Genomic DNA, 12209 nt, shown 5'->3' on the forward strand with positions numbered 1-12209 from the left:
ATTCTCTGCTCATTTAAACCCAGAGACCTAAACCATGTACATAGTTCCAGGACTAAACATAAATATAAGGGAAAAGCTTTTTTTGTTGTCTTAAAACAAAGCTAGAAATTGCTGCCTGAACAGTTTTGAAGATTCCACCGCTTAAAACATATAATGTACAGAAAGTTCACACCTCACAGTGCTGCAGCAGCATAAGGAGCATCTGTACACTCTTTCAAAAGCCCAAACCCTGTGACAACGTGCAATTAGATCCTTCAATTATAACAAACTGCCTAACTCCCTCATCTTGGGAAAACATATTTGACACTCAACAGCACTGCACACTGCAAGATCTATGCCAGCACAACATCATCTGCACATACCTTCAGAACCAGAAGGGACAGCATCATTTGTAAGCTCAGGATGACAATGGAACTATGGAGAGAGGTCTGCTCTGACTGGACACCACCTTTGACTGGATGCCATTTTCTTATGTCTCCACCTGAACTGTTGCAATTTTTTCATTGGCAACAAGAAAAAAATAAAATTTCTGCTCAGATTCATGATATCTTCTGTGATGTGTTTTCATTCCCTATAATATTTCACATGATATAACGCTTATCAAAAATTCATCGTTAAGTTTGGTCTGGAAAGACATTATCTGCAGACATATTTTTAAATCCATTTCCAAAACATGTAGTTTAGTCTAGGCCTGCTCAGATTCCTACAAAATCCTTCACTGACTCCAAGAACTCTCAGAAGATCAGCATAAGATTTAGCAAACACTCCAACATTTTATGGTATTTGTATCCCTCAACAACAGAAATGTCCTCAAGTTATTGTGAAATAAAAAATAATAATAAGTACTAGCAATTCAAGATTAATAATTAAGGATAGCTTGCTAGCTCTGAGCAAGACAAAACAAAATGTATCCTATTATCATGACAGGCTTTTTGATTAGAGACAAACTTTTGTTATAGACCTGTAAAGTAGATCAAAATAGGATTTTGTCAGTTTTTTGCATCAAAGCAATTCTGTACGTGCATTAAATAGAATTAAGGTGTGGCAGCAGAGGTTGATGCTGCTATACGCCCCAATGCTAAAACACACACAAAATATGTTATCTCTTGGTGACTGGCAGAGCAAACATTAAATTCAGGTGAAATTCTTACCTAAATGTTCATATGTGGGTAAATCGTGACTTACTGTACCAGATATTTGCCCAAGAAACAACACCATCTTTGTGCATATATTACGTAAAATATGCTCAGATTGCATGAAAGAATATAAATCACTATAGATAAAGGTCACTCCCACACCTTTAAACTACGTTTAAGCAGAGGTAAAAAGATATCAGATGGCAAAGGAAGGGAAGACAATGTGGAAAAGAAAAAAAAATCACAGTTTTCTTTTTGATAAAAGTTATACACAAAAGTCAAACTATTCCCCTTGGCACTAGCTATTGCCAAAAGTGAAATTAATGAAAAAAGAAAAACCATGCTTTTCATATATGTATTCATGTATTTTCATATATGTATTCATATATGTAACATATTAACACAACCCTTCCGGCTGCAAAATTAGCAGCAAAAGTAATTCCAAAACTGCATCACACATGTAATTCATTCCAAAGTTCTAACAAGGTAAAGCATAGTCTTCAGTGTATTTCCAATCTCTGTCATTAAATATAACCAGAAAATAGCAGTAAAAATTAACCTAAAGCTTAACGGCTTATGTAAGAATGCTTTAATAAAAATGTTGCTGAGGTTATTGAACTGTACAATTAAACCCCTCCCACAAAATACTTTCCAGACTAATTTCCATCTAAAGCTTATTCAGCAAGCCAAAATGCCAATGCATTTCTTCAATTTCCACTTCTTTGAACCTGTTAATGTATGAATAAAAAAAAGATTTATTTGTGTTATTAGCCACATATAACCCTCTTGTCTAAAAAGTAGCTTCAAATACAGAATTTCTGAGATACACATGAACCTACAAAATATCTAAAAGATCACTTTGATTTTCTTCTGCAAGCTATGTTTGATTTACATCAATTAGATCTTTCACATAAGGTATCATATAACAGGAAGGCTAATAACCCAGAAATAACCTCATTAAAAAAGACAGCATATCGGTCTAAGCAGAATGAACTCTAAGCAGAAAAATTAGTGACCTGGAAAGTAGCAGGAAGAGGTAATAGCAATACAGAAAAAAATACATTCCCATTAGCTAGTCAAAAGTAGAAATCACCACCAATAAAGTAAAAATACAATAGAAGCATACGGAGAACATTTTAAAATATTTTTCTCTTTTGAAATTCTGTAACATAAAATATATTTCCCAAAAACAAAGGCACTGTCTAAAATTATTTCATTACTATTAGTTATTCCATGGGGTTTTTTTGATGCTTAAAACAGTCTTTGGCAGAATATTATTAGCAAGCCTAATACATTTATATTAAATTAGCAGACACTGATTCCAAAATCTTTTAAAATAATTCTTAATAATATACTGACAATATTTTCAGAAAATACTTTTTCTTTTTTAGATTTGAGAAATGTTTTCAAAATGAAGACGCTTTTTTTTACTTCTTTTTTTTTTAATTTATTGTTAAATAAGGAGCCAATTCAGATTAAATTTCTCAGTGTAAACAAGAAGTATTTAAACCACCAGCATAGTACTAAGCTTATCTTGGTTTTATCTGGCAAACTACCATACTGTACTTTAATTTTCAAACCCAATAAATTGAAATTAAACTAATCTGCCTGTAGGACAGACAAATGATTTTCTCTGCTTTTCAGTTTAACAGGATTTCTCATGAAGAAACCTTACTCACAGAGAAAACAACATGATCATGATGTTACCTCATAATTTTTAATCCACATGGTTAAAAATAAACAACAGCATTTCCCCCAGATTAGCCCTTTTTTAGGCACCCGTCTTTGAACCAACGATGCAGCAGCACCACAGACTTACCTAAGCCACGTTTGGAGTACTTTGTTCCCTATGTCTGTAGACCATGACTGTTCATTTTTTCCTTCATTGCCTTCAGATCTATGGCAATCTTTGGCTAATGTTTCCATTCAGCAAGTACTCGCTAAAATAAATCACAGTATATGTATCTTAAAATCCATATTAAAGTAGAGGGAAGGAAGATAATCCATCCAAAGGCACCCTGTAAATGAACAGAGACATAGGGACACAAGTTCCACACATCCACTCTTACATAGGCTTTCTCCAGCAACAATGGTTGTTGTTATAGATGCTGCTATCATTCTGCTGAAGTGAGCTCATATACATACCTCTTAGGACTAAAACCATATCAGAAGCCATTTTTTTAGAAATTCATATTCACAAAACTACAAAAGCTAGCAGTGGTAGAGGTAAAACACCCTCACTCTATGAAAACTGACTTTTCTGAGGAAAAGCAAAAACAACAAACAAAAACGTGGATACATTGCCGAACAATGATTGACTCTGAGGCAAAAAAGCGGAGTGCGAGATAGCAAATTTCTTGCTCCTAAAACCAAAGTAAACTCCTGACCACTATTTTTGGAGAGATCTATGAGAAATCTACAGTCTTTCTTGGGCATCATCAGAAGTTAATGGGCAATGGGCATTTCATTCCCCTTTGTGACTTTTGAAGAAGATGTGGCCAGCTACTTTTAATTTATTAGAGAACAGATTTGCAAAGACTCTTTTTACAAAGGTAGAAAGGGGAGATATTTTTCCATAAAATATATTTAAATATGATTTATGAAAGACACAAATATTGCTGAAGTGAGGGATAAATTGTTTCAAAACTTTATGTTCACAAAAGCAAGGTAAAAGTACGTATTGTTTCAATATTTTTTCTTTCTCATGTTGGTATCTCTCTCGGGTGACTGGAAGACATATTCTCTGTATTCTGCTCACCTTATAAGTACAGTATCTTTACTGAAAGCAACTCTATGAAACTGCTAAAGGAAACAAAGCTGGAGCACATATTACTGCAGTTAGTAATCAGAGTGCTGCTTAAAGAAAAGAAAAAAAAAGAAAGAAAAAGAAAAAAAAAGAAAGAGGAAAAAACTCACAATAAATTACTGCCACTACCACTGGAATTAAAATTTGCAAATCTTAAAGGAGAATTTCCTTCAGAAACCGCAGAGATGGCATAGAAATATCAGCTGTAACTTTTTTTAATTTAGTCTTTTGTCACACAAAATGCTTCCTAAGAATATCGTACCAGAAAAAAACACAATTTTGAATCTGTTAGGTGTAAAACAGAATTGACTTGAAACAATGTTTTTCCAGGCTTTTTTTTTTCTTTCTAGACTGACATGAAAATAACAGATTAAATTTTACTTTTACGTCAATAAGTCCAAGAGGAGAAACCTGCGAAAAGAAGATACCTTCCCACCCTGCAAACAACAGTCACCTGTGTCAAATTGCCTATTCTCTTGCTGAGAGATGTTAAGATTCCAGTTAAGCACCTAACACATTTGGAGCATTTGGTCAACAATCATTAAAAAAAAAGCTTTAAATCATTACCACTCCCTTCAATTGAATCAAAAATTTATACATTTGATAGTGATTTCAAGGAAAGCAGATACAAAGCTCCTTCATCATCTTGTATCTACCAGGCTTCATTCTGCCATCATGTGCATGGCAGAAGGCCCAAGCAGGGCTGTTGACACAAGTAAAAACTCAACTTATAAATACTAATTGATAACATTTTAACTCAAAAAGCCTTTGTGCAAATAATAAGATATTGGTCTTGCAAAGTGCTGAATACCACTTGGCAGGTTTTCCACTGTTAATTAGTAACTTATACTAACAGAGCTTGAGTTGTACTACAAAACCATTGCTCTAAAATCCAAAAAAGTGCTCAACTGTATCTCAAAAGCGAGTCATTCAATATATAAACAAAAAAGCGTCAAGTAATAAAATAAGGAAAGAATTCAAGATAAGCCAGAAACAAAGCACATTCCTGAAAGGCATTCCTCAGCAGGCTGGCACCACACAGCTGGACCAGGCACTGGGCTTCTGGAAGGACCACAAAACCAAGGACCCAAACAAAGCTTCAGCTGGGGGAATGTGCCAACTACAAAGTAGGAGACAAGAACTTAAGTTGGAAAAGTTCAAACCACTGGTTAAAAGGTGAAATGCTTAACACTGACATTGCAGAGAACAGGAGGAAAATTTAAGATATGCTTTACTTACACAATATGAGACCCAGTACAATTTCTAAGAAAGAGCAAGAATATATACCTCTAACTACTAGAAATAGCAAGCTTCACTACTAAAAGTTGTGGCTTACAAATCAGGCCCTAAACAACGGCAAGCAAAGGCAACACCACTAACAACAACATCAGTGTTACTGGCTACCAGTTTTTTCTTGGGGTTTAGTCTTCATGAAGTTCCCTGCTCTCCTGAGATCAGCCTTCAGAAACCATTCTACACCTTCTCGAATCCTCATCTTTTTCTTTAAATATCAAATGACAACAGCACACTTCTATCCTTCATGAGCAAAGCAGCCATTTTTGGCTGAAGTTGTCTTTGTCTCTTATTCTTAAAGATACTGTTGGGGTAGCTGCTACTGAGCCACTTGGAAAACCAAACCAACAGAAAGAACTATGTTAGTCAGGACAGATACAGCCCTGACTTTACTGAGAGCCACGCTTCTGTAATTGCATCATATGACTTGCACACATGTGGGCTGAAGGTACAGTGTGAAGACAGACCACACTTCCAGAGCACAGCAGTACCAAGAAGTCCATAGGTGAGAAGAATCCTGGACTCCAGAAACAGCTTGTAGAGGGTGCTAAATAGCTGACATAGCCTGCAGACCATCCAGTACGTATATCAAAATGGGAGCAGAGGACAAAAACACAGACCTTCTTTCTACAGCAATGAGACAAAACAGGTCAGAGCACGCAGAGCAGCACATGGCAGGGGTCCCCTACCCAGCAGCCATCGGGGGCTCCTGGCTGCCACTGTGCAAAGGGCAGAGCAGAGATCTTAGTGCAGGAAGGACAATCAGTACATGTAGAGTATCCCAGGATTAAAAAATATATACATCCAAGAAAGGACTGAATAGATCATTTTTCTGGATATGCAGAAGACTCCACTATGACAAACAAACTTCTACAAGGCCAGATTTGCATTGAGAACTTAATATACGCTGGCCACCCAGAGGCCCTTACATTCACACCATAGGAGCCCTGAAATATTAAATGCTGATGAACACTTCCAAAAAGCCAGTTAAAAAATGCACGTTCGCAGTAGAAATTTTAAATTGACCAGTAAAATAAACTAAATGAGAATATGGCCATTACTTCTCCAGCCAGCATTAGGCTTCCACAGGAATTTATTTTGCATATGGCTATATGAGACCATTCTCTGTGTTTGCCATGCAGAGCGACTGCTACAAGTTTACATGAGAACGAATGTGGTATCTCTCTAATAAAAAGCACTACGTGCTGCTGCAGCTCCATTAATCTCCCATCACAGTCTTACATAAAACTGTAAAACTCAGAGCCTTAATAGGAGGCTCAGTGAAATCAAGCTGTCTTCCCTCTCATTCCCAAAGGCACCACTGATCCATGTGGATGAGACCAGAGCTGTGCTCACCCATCCCAGGATCACACCTTTGGCTGCAGCATCTGGGACTGAGGGTACAGGGAGAGCAGCGTTAAATTATTGGGTAAAATAAAACTTGGTTGCCAGTACGAGCTGTTCCCTTGTCTGCTACGTATATAACAAAACAGTTCCCTTTAACACTCAGGACAAGTGCTGCATTACCAAAAAAAATATCTTTGCTGACTGCTGACAGTAAATGATGACAGAAAATGATGGAGCACTTTCTAACTATGACCTGTTATGTCTAAAGAAGATTTAAGAATATTCCTCTTACAATTGGTCAATGAGATATTTGGAATATAGAGGAGGGGAAGAAGAAGGGGTGAAATGGCAGCTGGCTAGTATGTCAGACGTGACAGTCAAATGTTACCAGAACTCAATCCTGGAGAAATATGGACTTCCCAGTAAAGGTTGCTTAAAACAAAAGCCCATTTATCTGAATGCTGGAGACATTTAATCAATTTACATGAAGGATTTCAAAATTAGTCAGACTGTAATGAACTATGAAATACTGATTAATGAATTTTTGCAATGTTTGATTAGAAACTTAACATGTATGCTAGCACATTTTGCCACCACAGCGCTTATAAGCTAATATTTGTTTCTTGAAATTACCAGAGTGTAAATAGCCTCTGGATTCCAGGGCTGAGCATGCTAACTATTAATTAGGCATTTTATTTCAAAAGTTAGTCCTGAAAAATTTTAACATATTAAAATCTCTTCTATAAAATAAATGCACAACAAAACGCCAGTTTCACGTTTCACATCCTGCCACATTTCCTTCACTCTCCTTTTTATTAATACCTCGTAGACCCTTCAAGTAGTGCATCAAGAAGCCTCAGCGGCATCTGTCACTTAAGACCAAAGAAAGCTTCAGTTATGTATCACTAAAGCACACAGCTTACGTATCTGTAGTGCCAGGCACATGTACAGTTAAAAACACATACATTTACATACCTGTACATGCACACATGAAGAAATCAGTCGTGGATGAAAAACGCCCTTATATGAAAACGAGCAAGTTACTTCCCACAATTGTGTTTGTTAATGTTATCCTCTTTTTTTCTGATACCAATTAATGAGCTATTCTGACATCATTTTTTACCTTAATGCAGTAAATAATCATTAAGGAGAAGACCCAGATATTCCTCATCTCGCATTAAACACTGCCATTTTTTGGTTAATGGGTTGACAGTCAGTTATGGGCCTCCTAAATGCTAAATATGGAGACTGAGAAAGCTCTAGATACTAACTCAGTACCTGTTTTTGAAATCATCCATAGTTCTGAAGAAGCATTAAACATTCACCAGTTGTCATTTTTCAGATGACGTCTTTATATTGACTTAAAGTTTACTGTTAGCATAACGATATATTTCTTCTACTCAAATCACAGTTTTTAAGCTTTTCTTAATTTTATTTTTCCTCATAGTTTCTTCAAATAGTCATAATTTTGTTAATGAAGGTCTCACACTCTGAGCAAGTAAAAGCAAATAAAAAGCCTTCCTTTGATGACAGTAATATTCTAACCAAAAATGTTAATTGGTAACAAAGTCAGCAAACTCAGAAACAGATCATATATTTTATGAGGTCATCAGCATGTGTAGAAGTGTCAGTGAACAATATTTGTAAAGTAATAATATAACAACCTTGTTTTGTAAGTGGTTGGCTGTAGCTTCTTTTATTGCATATAAAATGAAGAGATCCCTTTATCCACAATGAAAAATGGAAAATCTCTCAGTTTGGGGTTTGTGGTTGCTAGTAGCAACAAATACTGGAATATTGCCATCTGGTCTCTTGTTTTAAATGAGATTTGAATAATCAATTTAATAATGGGCAGAGGACATACTTAAAGAAATAATCACTTGTCATATCTTAAGAAAACTTTAGTATGAAAAAAATCCATTGTACGAATTATTGCAGAACACATAGGCATCTAAAGAAAAGCAGAAATTTTCATTTTTCTAACTACTGCATCAAAAACTTAAGCAAATAAGGTTTTAGATGATCACATCAAACATTTAAGAATCGGGAAAAAATAGCAATTGTGACTGATGTGGTTACAGGCATTCAAAATTAGTAGCCAGCTAGTAGACATTAAGCCATATAGAAACATGCATGCTGAACATGTCTGTAAATCTTATGACATAGACAATAACAAACATAAAATTCAAATTAGCAGCGAAAAATAAACCAAAGTAAGTAAAATATCCATACTACAACTTCTAGTCTGCACAGGATGAAACGGAAGTTCAGAACATGGGAACTCCAAAGTTACAAATGTTTCCTTCATTTTTAAAATGGCTCTACTGCTCAGCAAAGCATTTTTAGGAACAGTGGTGGGTCTGGGCAGGAAATCTTGGAGTTGTATAAAGATAGACAATCCTATGAATTTACATAAGTATTTTCATTACAGGAAGAAAATACAGGAATCAGATGCTTGCCCATGTCCAACTAGAAAACCATACCAACTGCAGAATAAACAAGATACAAGACAAAACAGAATTGAATAGTCTCAGTCTTTGTCCATGCCAGTTTCTACTGCAACTCAAAGCAGCTTCTTTCAACCAACATTTAATGAAGGAAGCTCATGTCTCTGATAAGAGCTGATGGTTTTCAAAGGCTTTACCCTTGAATTGTGCATGTAATGTAATGAATTCAATTTTGTAATTGAATTCCCATAGTTGCACAGTGCCTGTTGCAAATATGCCCAGATATGCATGGAGTACATACATATGTAAGTAGCATGGGGTTTGGTCAGTTTTCTCTAGTTTATGGTTCATAAGCAAAATGGACTTTACAGGAGCCTGCAGTATCACCGTCCCAATTCTAAATGACTTATTGAAGCAACACACACTGTCAGTAAAAAGACCTGAGACAGGCTTTGGCTCCCAGGCAAGCAGGGCTCCAGTGCACCCAAGGTCTCTTTTACAGCTTCCAGTACTTGGGCACTTATTAGTACTTTTCCGCACAAACTGTGAGTACATTTTGATAATGAATAGACTAATTAATTTTAGACTAGATATTAGGAAGAAATTCTTTACTGTGAGGGTGGGTGAGACACTGGAACAGGCTGCCCCACCCTGGAGGCATTCAAGGCCAGGCTGGATGAGACTTCGAGCAACCAGGTCTAGAGGGAGGTGGCCCTGGCTATAGCAAGGGGTTGGAACTACATGATCTTAAAGGCCCCTTCCAACCCATACCATTCTATGATTCTATGAATAGTGACATCATTATAACAAAAGTATTGATATGATATTGATATAGTAGTAGTAATGAAAATATGGAAGTGCCAGATGGTTAGAAGATAAAATAAGCTGTCAGTCTGGTAGACCTGCAAACTGCAGTTTCAAAGGAAGTGAATCACAAGGGGAAGCTGGTAGGAGAAGATTGTTTAAGCTTTTCCTTCAACAACTTATTGCCATTTGCAGCAGTTTCTTCTGACCATTTATCTCTGGCATTTATAAAACCCTAATCACCATGGAGATGCCTGGTGTACAACCCAAGCAAAAAACCAGAAAGTCACCAGCTTCTCTACTGAGTGCTTTATCTCAAAAGTAATATCTGTAGGTGGCTTTTCCATGCAATGTTCTATTTTAATATATGCTTTCCCAAGAACTAGACAGATTTACAAACTTCTGAATATAGAAAAGGACAGACTGTTAATTAACTTCCCCATTTCTTTTTTCATATCTTGAGAGTAAAAGAACTAATGATGGTCTTTCAGTGATCAAATTGAGAAGGATTTTTCAACCAGGAAAAATATAGGAGAAATCTTTGTGCCAATGAACTTGAGAAAAAAAGTCATTTGCCCATCTAAACAAGTTTGAAACATACAAAATAAATTAATGCTCAAACATTATATTATATATATATATAATATATATAATATATATATATAAAATATATATTATTAATGCTCAAACAAAAATAAATTAATGCTCAAACTTAATGCATCTAATGTGCAACATGAATACTGCAAGTGTCCAGTGCTAGTCATATGTTAGGCATTAAGGCTAGAAAAGCTTGTTAAGAAGTTTCCTTGCACCACTTAAGTAAGAGGGAGCATTGTCAAGCCTTCACTTTAACAATACCACTTTTAATCTTTGACTTAACAAAAGCATTGAAACAGCATGAATGAAACACTATTCATTTGTTAAGAAATTTATTTTTTCTTTCCTATTTCTAAATTTCCAATGACCAAAATTTTTTGGTCATTAATATGTAAGAACGAAGTCAAAAAGAATTTCTATAAGGATTTGTCCTCACAAAGCCCTTTTTCTAGACAAAAGACCCTGAAGAAAATCCTTTTTTTTTTTTTCCCCATTTTAGGAAGAGGCATTACATTCCATCAGAGAGTAAAGTTGTCCTTACCTTCTGCCACTCAAAAAAGTAAGCCAGACTTTTCCTTCACCTGCACCTAGTGGAATCTATCTCTAGCTCACTTAATAAACCCACAGTTGTGCCAGGAGGTGCTGGGAAAATATAAATATAACAACACATAGCAGATTTGAAAGGACAGACACAGGCATACGAACAAAGCAGAAACAACCAAACAACTCTGATTTCTTAAGTCTTCTTGTGAGCTAAGTACTGATCTGGCTGTTTAAAGTCATACTCCATTCTGAACAATACACACAGTTCACCAAAACCTTGTTCTCACAAAGTATTCTGAAGCTCTTTCTCTAAAGTTACCTGAGCAGGTAGGTTTCAACAGATAGAACTTAACTCAGAACTTGAGAGAATTAAAGGCATATCAGATAAAATAACACTAAAATTATCATGTTCATGAAGTTATTTACATGGTAAACTGTAAGAAATACGAAGAGTTCACCATAAAAAGTAAACTTGCAACATACCTCCTCAAAAACAAGAACCTGTGCAAAACTGGCCAGCATCCACTAACTCCTTGTATAGGACCTAGTGATAAGGGGGCCCACAGACACAGAGATGTTCAACACAGCAAGTACAAGATGCTCCAGAAAAGTAGAAGTGACACTGAAAATAAGTTGCAAAACTGTCCACCAGCTCCATTTTATCACACTATCAAATGAATAAGTTTGCAAGAACTTCAAATTATCAGCTCATCAGCATGATACTATCATACAAGTGATGACTGTGCATGTTCCATGAAGAAAAACACAAGATTGTTCAAATCCAGGTGCTAATTCAGACTGTTTTTTTTTAATTAATGATTTTTGGTTTTGGTGTTCCTGTCACTGTTCACTTGAATGATGAACTTCACTAAAAATTTGCTATTCAGTCTACTAATTTGCTCAGCATGTTTCCTGGTGCTTATACAATGGTCTAGGGACTTGGTTACAGAGTAAAGGACATTGCATGGCAAACACTGAGTGACTCAGACCTCTTAAAAAGAATCTGGAAAGCATCCCATGTAACGCATCTGCTCATCTAACATAAAGTTCTGAGGCTAAGGTTTCTTAAGTAGGAGGGAAATATGATTTTTGTACTTGGCATCACTTTGATCTATACCACATTCATTCTGTTCCAGAGGAAAACGTGACCCTTCTGATTCTCCCACACAATTCTACTAGCTACAAAATATAGAGCTGTTCTAAATGGACTGAATATGTAGAGCTCTATGTGAGATG

At 35.9% G+C, this 12209-nt stretch overlaps 1 long non-coding RNA gene across 1 annotated transcript in view; it reads right to left on the reverse strand.

Annotated features, from left to right (window-relative positions):
• LOC110404217 overlaps positions 1-12209 on the reverse strand; it is a 214642-nt gene that overhangs the window by 41094 nt on the left and 161339 nt on the right. Inside the window, exons 8-9 of the long non-coding RNA XR_002442109.1 lie at positions 2956-3076; positions 363-1864 (exon numbers count right to left, since the gene is read on the reverse strand). This is a non-coding gene — a long non-coding RNA (uncharacterized LOC110404217). The remainder of the gene's footprint in view (positions 1-362; positions 1865-2955; positions 3077-12209) is intronic.

Source organism: Numida meleagris, chromosome 10 (assembly GCF_002078875.1).
Source record: "Numida meleagris isolate 19003 breed g44 Domestic line chromosome 10, NumMel1.0, whole genome shotgun sequence".
In the NCBI taxonomy this organism is placed as follows: domain Eukaryota; kingdom Metazoa; phylum Chordata; class Aves; order Galliformes; family Numididae; genus Numida; species Numida meleagris.